Below are 9,193 nucleotides of genomic sequence, written 5' to 3'. Positions count from 1 at the left end.
AAATATAATTCTCTCTTGTAACACTCATGCATAAGCAAAACAAGCCATAAAATTAATGACCCTTAATTTTCTAGACCCGAAAATGAAAATACGTTACGCTCATTTTATTTTTTACTTTCTTTTTTCTTCCTCAACCCCATACCCTACTTGTATAATTCGAAAAAAGTTTCAAAGGCAAGCGTGGAAGTGAATAAAAATTATTCCATTATAAGCCGGGACTGAGTATAAAATTTTAAATTGAACACGTCAACACAATCATAAATAATAGTTAAAATAAAAATATAATTAATATGTATCATCGGTAGAGAACGGATGAGTATATCCAACGCCCACAAAGGTACAAGAAATTGGAGCTTCTGAGTAATAAAATTGGCTGAATAAAACTGGAAGTAAAAATCTAATCGGGAAAACGACACCTGGATCGTTATTAAACGACGAGCATTTTCCGGAATTTTCCACGTTTCACAGTTCGTGTTTTACCTTCAACCCACCTCTGCACACACATACAGAAATATACATACACATTGGAAACAATAAAAAATCCCCGGTGCAGGTCGTTAAAAAATTAACGTTCGTCGGCACGTAAAGACCTGGAAAATTCGATGGAAAACGACGCAAAAATTGGTGAGCAGCGACGCTCGCACCCACGGGAATAAATTCGACCGGAAAATTAATCATGTAACGGCTGTGAAATTTTCACACGCGCTGAATTATTCATATTTCACCGTGTTTAAAAAACCCGATATAATTTCATAGTGACACTTTAGAATGGGTAAAATTTGGTGGAAACATTTTATCGCCATAATTAGTTATGGAAATTAGTACCATTAAACACTCAAGTAGTTTCCATATACCTAATACACATTAAGCATACGAGTACTATTGTGTAAACCGGCAGCGTGGACTAGTGGTTAGCATATTATGCTTTCGAGTAGAGTGGTCACGGGTTCGAGACTCACTACTGCCTGCTGGCCAGATTTTGGTTTGGAACTGCAGGTCAATCGTTTCCTATCAGAGTTTGCCAATTTTTCTGATTTTCTTTGAAACGAAATCTCTCTTCCAAATCTAAAGTTATTTTTATGTTTTTATTTAATGTTTTTTTTATATATATTAGTACACTCGTCACATTGGAATGATCTGTAAAGACATGCACATGTTAGATTGAATGGATAAAATAAAAAAATGCAAATATGGATATATACATATGTACATGTAACATTCAATAATAACCCGATTTTTAGAATAAGATTACTCTACAAAAACATAAAACCCACCAAATTCGAGCGTATTTAGTTGGGTTTTATGTTTCTATTATAGATATTCTCTTCGCGGAAATTCTTGCACTAAAGTAGCTTTATTGATTATTATTTTGACGGCATGGATATTTTTTTATACGTACATACATAAAATTAACAAAAATACCATCGATTTGACTAATAACGCCTTAATTAACGCAGCTAGAATATATGCGACTTTGTAGAGTAATCTTATTCTGAAAATCTGGTTATTATTAATTGTTATATGTACATTTATGTATATCCATATTTGAAATTTTTATTTATTCATTCAATCTAACATGTACACTCGTCTTTACAGACCATTCCAATGTGTTATACTCGTACATGTGTATGTATGTACATTGTACATATGTTCGTAAGAAAATAATAATCCAGCGTTTATTTCCTAAAATCACTTTATAAAGAGTTTCACACGTCATAGCGCTAAATATACACACAACAGCGGCGTTCAAAGATGGGATATCTCGAACGTGTTAAAACATCACATCGATTAGACGTGAAGAAGAAACGAAGGTTGGGGAGACGTTTCGCGTTCGATGGAACCTGTCTAACAAAACGGAAATTGCCGTTAAAGCGAAACGCGACACGAAGCAAAAAAAAAAAGAAAGAAAAAAAAACGAGAAAAGAGAGACTTCAAATAGCTAACTGCACGGTGAGTGAAATAAGTAAAGGCGAACGTAGACGAAGTGAGAAACGAGACAATTTAACCGAGATACAGCAGGTGTGGTAAAAGGAGGGTGGGAGAGAAATAAAAGAAGAGCGTCTTTTGATGCCCACCATTCGCCGTAAAAAACCTACATAAGGATGTGCTAAATCCAATGAAGCCTTCTTCCAACGTCTATGCAATATATAAAAAATAAATAAATAAAAATAATATATACATTCATACATATGTATATACATACATATATATATATATATATATATATATATATATATATATATATATATATATATATACATATATACATACATACATACATATATATATATATATATATATATATATATATATATATATATATATATATATATATATATATATATATATATATATATATATATATATAAAGGTAACGTGTTTCAACGGTAGCACGACGTAAACGCGCAGTAAGAAACGGCGCCGAAATTAGAGCGCAGCGCCAGAATGACATATGTATGTAAATATTATACTGTAGGGATGTTTTGTATTTACAGCTTGTTCTTATTTATTGGTACTGGCTTTAGGTGTAAGACTTTCCCTACTTTTTATTTTATTACTTTAATTTTTTATTTTATCTGCTACAACTATAATGCTTTAGATTATTTATGATTGTGTGTATAAATGTGTTTTTGTTTGTGTATATGTATACATTTTTCTCATCTATTTGTATTTTTTTTCGACCATTGTGATGCATTCCTATAGTGCCACAATGGTCCAAGCTTAAATTAATTAATTAATAAAATTATAACGAAAAACAATACTTTAGATTTAAACAGGCCTTATGACAGTGTCATATTAAATAACATACGTGTTAAAATCCGCAATTAATTTTAATATATGATATTTAGAGTTCAATAGGACGTGTGATTGTACAGTCTTAAATCAATAAAGATATTAAAAAGCGGAGTTTCCCACATTTCTAATGCGTTTTGAACGAAATATTTTTTTGTATCTGAACATTTAAATTCTTCCATTAAAATCCCTCAACAATCTAAGTCTTTGCAGTTAACTGTGCTGTTTTTTCAACTGTCAAACCGAAGCCTGAGTGGAGCGATGATCGTTATTCGATCTTGAAATTGTCGTGATCGTTGATGAAAAGATGATCTGCGTAACGGTATTTAACACAACATGATTTTCTGTTTATAGAGAAGGACATAAAACGACAACAATATAAAGTCATTTTAAAAACTATAATATATTAATATTGATATTTTAATTGTTTCATGTATCCGTGGCGCGCTTTTGTAGCCGCGCTCTTATATCGGCGCGGTTTTTACTGGACTCCGTTTCAACTTATCTGCGAAACTGTCAGTTAGCTCCAAGCTATTAAGTGTCAAAAATTGTATTTTCACCATCAATTCCAACAGTTAATTATCTGCTCAAAAGATGACGGAACATTTGCGAAAATGTCAAGACCTCGCGGCATCTGAAATTTTGCTTTTTTCTGTTATTAAACAAACGACATTAAATATAAACTTGGCTGATTTAAAGAACTAATTGTAAAGTTCATTGAAAAGGTAACTGTCAAGCTCTTTTTCCGATTTCAAAAATACTTCGTAATAAAAAAGTGACCATCATATATACTAATATTTATCTATACACATACATATGTACATACTATAGGTATATGTACTTACATATGTACAATACAGGTACGGAATAGATGCTTTTGAAGTTGTTCGCATGTGAACGGGTATTTATTTGCTTCATGCGTGAACGAGTACACGCCCTTTCAAAATTGGACGAGAACGAAAAGCTCTCCCGGAAAAGCTGTCGCTCCCTGTACCGTGAGAGGGCACGTTTCGAATTCTTTTTTCTGAAACTTTATTAAAAAAAATTGACACGTGGAGTGTAGCACATGGAAAAAGTCCAATTAATTTTTAATCACAGCGCTATATGTATATCTACATACATAGAAATCACATGCGTACATTTAAAATCTATTGATGCCCTTGATTATTCCGTTGACCTTCAATTTGATTTGGATGCTATTTTAAATTGGTCAGTTGTAAATCTCTTACCGTTCAACATTGAGAATTGCTGCTCTTTAAGCTTCATCAAATCGCGAAACTGACTCAAATACTCTTACCATTATATAACATTCAGCTAAATTCGATTGTGATTTTCAAAAATCTGTGAATCTAATTCTGCGCTTTTCATACTGCATAAAGAGTTTCATACTGCATGCAAGTAAACCTTTCCAGATTTAATTATATATGATTCCTATTATGCTGTACATCAACATTAAAATATGTAATAACATACTATAATTACTAACAAAAAATTAATAGTACGAAGGATTCTTGAGTTTTCTTATATTATTTTATTTTTATTTTTTTATTTTTATTTTATTAATTGAAAAATCAACAGACAGGATGTACAGAGATAGGTATAAAAAACACAAAAAGTAAATAAATAATATATGTAACACCCGAGTCCAATAATAGATTTTTACAAAAATGAAAAAGATAAATATAAGGAAAACAAATTAAAAAGTAAAGAATAAAGGCATGACAAAATATGTAGTACATTGCATAATTAAACTATAGTATTAAAATATTTGGAAAAGGTTATAAGATAGAATATAAGAAGAAATTGAAATTTACAAATATAAAAAACAAATGAAAAAGGTAAATACAAAATAAACAAATGAAATGGAAAGGAATGAAAGCTATAATATGATTAAATAGCACATTACATAACTAAACTAAAGTATAAAAATAATGGAAATATTGGAAAAATAGAATAGAAGAAAAAATGAATCAATCGGTCAAGATTCTCTTGATGTTAGACCTGAATTGATGTAGGGAAATACCAAACAGATCAACCTCATTCAGCTCTCCGTTAAACATACGATAAACGCGCTGCAGATAAAAATATTTTTGGGAATTAGTATTGAAAGGATCAAGTGAAAAGAGTGTAACGCGTCTAGGGTATCGAACTGGGATTCTGAAATTAACCTTATTCAGTAAATCAGAACAATCAAGGAAACCATTTATGAGCTTAAAGAAGAATATAGCATCAGAATGTCGTCGCCTGACAGAAGAATATAGCATCAGAATGTTGTCGCCTGACAGAAAGATTGTTAAAAGAAAGGATTTTTAAAATGTCGGAAACAGTAGAATGGGTATAGGTAGGAAAAAGGTAGCGTAAGGATTTACTAAATTTAAGTTGAACTTTCTCAATACAATTAATATGGGATAAATAAAAAGGTGACCAGATAATTGAGGCAAATTCAAGGTGAGACCTTACAAAGGAAAAATAAAGTAATTTTAGTACATAAGGATCATTAAAGGGTTTTGTTGAGCGGAGTAGGAATCCAAGAGATTTAAATGCTTTGTTGGTAATAAAAGAAATATGTTCAGAGAAATCTAGTTTATTATTGAGTATTACACCAAGATCCTTAATAGAAGATGACGTGTTAAGGATTGAATGATTTAATTGATATTGATTAGTAATAATTGACTTATTTCTAGTGAAATTTAAAATAGAGCATTTTTCTAGATTAATAAAAAGATCATTATTTAAACAATATATAGAGAATCTATCTAGATCTTCTTGTATCTTATGACAATCGTCTATGGTGTATATAGGTTTGTAAATTTTTAAATCATCAGCGTAAAGAAGTATAAAGGAATGTTTGAAGATGTATGAGATATCATTAATATAGAGTAAAAAGAATAAGGGACCTAAATGCGACCCTTGTGGGACACCGGAAGGAATATGTCTAAGTGATGATCTAAAACCATTGAGAATTATGATTTGGTGACGATTTAGTATATACGAAGAGATCCAACGAAATAAATTTCCTCGGATTCCAAGGGACCAAAGTTTATTGAGTAAAAGGTTGTGATTGATTTTATCAAAAGCTTTAGAGAAATCCGTATAAACGACGTCTATTTGGATTCGTTTGTCCATATAAGATGTGAGAGTACTAGTGAAATTAAGCAGGTTAGTCTCTACCGATCTCCCCTTAAAAAAACCATGTTGTTCAGGTATAATGTAGTTTTTGAAATTGGAGAAAAGGAAATTATAGATAATTTTTTCAAAGATTTTACTAATGACAGATAGTTTAGATATAGGACGGTAATTCTCAATAAGATTCTTATCACCTTTTTTAAAAATAGGGGTGATGTAAGATAATTTCCAATAGTCAGGAAATTTACCGTTCGACATAGAAAGATTGAAAAGGATTGTTATGGGAAGAGATAATGGGACAGCACATTTAACAAGGAAAAAAGAAGGCAAACCATCACAACCCGCACCAAGATTAACATTGAGAGAGTTGATGTGACTGAGTACAGTAGATAAGTCAAAATGAAAAGTAGATAAGTTACAAGAAGAAGTATCTGTATTAGAGATAGAAAGGTTAATGGTAGAATCACTATTGAAAGTGGAGTCAAAATAGTCAGCAAAAATGGTACAGATTTCAGAACCATGTGAAGCCGACTTATTTCCATAATACATTACGGAAGGATATGAAGAGGAGGTATTTTTTTTTGAATTTATATATGACCAAAATGATTTGGGATTAGTTTTAATATTATTTTGAATAAGAGAAATATAATTTCTAAAGCAGATTAAAGAATATTTTTTAATTCGAGCTCTTAATAGTGAAAAACTTTGATAATCTAAGGGATTTGAATAAATTTTAAATTTTTTATGGAATTTGTTTTTTTCTTTTATTATTTTAATAAGAGACGATGTAAACCAAGGGGGATATTTGGTACGCTTAGATTTAAGAGTAAAAGGGACGTGGCATTCAATAATATTTTGTAAGGTATCGTAAAATTTTTTACAAGCTAAATCAATATTTAAATTGGACAAAAGTGAATTCCAATTGATATCGCTTAAAATTGGAATAATTGTAGCATAGTCAGCTATTATATGGAGCCCTAGTGATAGGGTCCATTGTTTGAGAATTGAGAGAGTACATACATACATATATATGTATCTGAGAAGGTTTCTTAGATATATATTATAGTTTACTGTTGCTATCCTTGGCTCTATCCTAGTGCTTACCTGCGGTAGTACTAGGTTATAATTCCCTCGAGTCATGACGTAGAGTATATTTGGGGAAACATTTCTATAAATTACTGGTTACTTGGCGAGCAATCCTCAAATTCTTCCAGAATTGAGCTTCAATGTTCTCAACCAACTCGGATACATTGGATACCGCAATTTATTCTTCTCATCTGGGGCACGTACCAATTTGATGGTTTCGTCGCCTGTTGCCAGGAGCATCAAGCTCCTTAACCAGATTTTTATAAACCTGGATTTGTTTAATCTAACATATGCTGATCTCGTTGAGGCATTGTTTAATTTGAAATCGTAGCGTGTTCTATTATTGTATTTGTTTAATATTTACGCTACTTTTGTTTTTTTATTATGTATTTTTAATCTCCATCTTATTATATTCCTTTTTTTTGTTTAGCCATACTGATGACTTGGAACTACATACTCTGTAATTTCACTATGGTAAAATTGTAATAAATAAATATAATGCAGATGTAAAATTTGGACTGTAAAAAAGAAAACAAAAATATTCATACACGTCATGATTGCAAGTAAGCACTATTTCTATTACACGATTTGGTATTGTACTCGTATATAATTTTTTACCCATCACAAAATTCTATCTAAATTAATAATCGGTAACATTTTCTCTATATATAAAATATCTTTATGTCTATGTACATTGTACACATATGTATGCATATATAATCGATTTATATACTTTATGTGTAAATATGTAATGTGAGAGCGAAAGTTTTAGTTAGACATACATATATACATACATATACATATTGTAAAATAATGTTGAGCTTCGTCGGTAGTTCAATTGAAACTTGCCTGTCAGACTACATATGTATGTATATACATAATATAACCCTACATATGTATATATATATATATATATATATATATATATATATTTTATTTTATTTTATTTTATTTTAAAAAATCAATACCACAGAGACTTGACAGGTTGCCCCAAAGCGTCAATGTGATTTTAATACAAATAATAAAAATCATAAAAATTACAAAAAAAACACCATAAAAAAAATAATAAAAATCATAAATAAAAAAAAACATAAGAAAATAATAAAAATCATAAATAAAAAAAAACATCATAAAAAAATAATAAAAATCAAGTAAAAAATATGTACACAAAATAAAAACAAAGAAATAAGATTGAAAAATTTATATCGTGCTATTTAGGATGTGTTCCACCAACTCAACATAACTGGCATCGAATAGGTCTAAGTAATGTGCCAGTAAGTTGAGGAGTCGAACAGCTCTCGAGAGGGGGGAGTTCATGAGCACGTTTGATTTAGCCCTAATTGGTAAAAATATATCATGTTTTCTTAAAACTCTACGATTTTCCGGGGCCCAGAATTTTAGTTTCTCCAGGATAGTGGGATTGTGAATCTCTCCTCTAAGTAATTTTACGAAATGTTTCCCAAGAAATAAATCTCTTCTCTTTGCCAGGGAGTTGAAACCCAAAGATCCCAAGACAAAGGCACTAGGGAACAGATATGGATAAAATCCAAATGTCTTCAGATATAAAAACCTAAGGAATTTCCTTTGGACTCGTTCCAACATTAGAGAGTAACGAAGTTGATAGGGAGACCATATAATGGAGCCAAACTCGAGCACACTGCGAACTAATGTACAATATAAGAGACGAATGGCAGTGAGCCCTAGTTCGGACGAATTACGGATTACGAATCCAAGGATTTTTGTTGCCCTATCACAGATATTCTCAATGTGAATGTTGAAACTCCAACTATTTTCGAAGACTATTCCCAGATCAGATATAAATAATTCTCTCTGAAGAAGAGAATCATGAAATTTATACGGATAATTAATAGGAGAACGAGAACGAGAGTAAGAAATGACCCGACACTTTAGGATATTGAAGGGAAGTTTATTAACATTAGCCCATTCATAAATAGAATTCAAATCCTCTTGCAAATAAAGAGCGTCAGGTAAATCAATTATTCTCTTATAGATTTTTAAGTCATCCGCATATAATAAAAATTTAGAATGGTGAATAGAAGATTGAATATCGTTGATAAATATTAGGAATAATAAAGGGCCAAGATTTGATCCTTGGGGAATCCCAGAAGTGGCAACATACTCATAAGAAAAGCAACTCCCAAACTTAACGAATTGACGTCGATCCTGT

At 30.9% G+C, this 9,193-nt stretch overlaps 1 protein-coding gene across 1 annotated transcript in view; it reads right to left on the bottom strand.

The window, feature by feature from the left end:
• LOC143914290 (protein qui-1) overlaps positions 1–9,193 on the bottom strand; it is a 160,801-nt gene that overhangs the window by 72,471 nt on the left and 79,137 nt on the right. The gene's annotated exons all lie outside the window — the stretch shown is intronic.

This window comes from Arctopsyche grandis, chromosome 7 (genome assembly GCF_051622035.1).
Source record: "Arctopsyche grandis isolate Sample6627 chromosome 7, ASM5162203v2, whole genome shotgun sequence".
Lineage (NCBI taxonomy): Eukaryota > Metazoa > Arthropoda > Insecta > Trichoptera > Hydropsychidae > Arctopsyche > Arctopsyche grandis.
The sequence above is the reverse complement of the archived record's forward strand: the minus strand, read 5'-3'. Positions and strand labels throughout refer to the sequence as shown.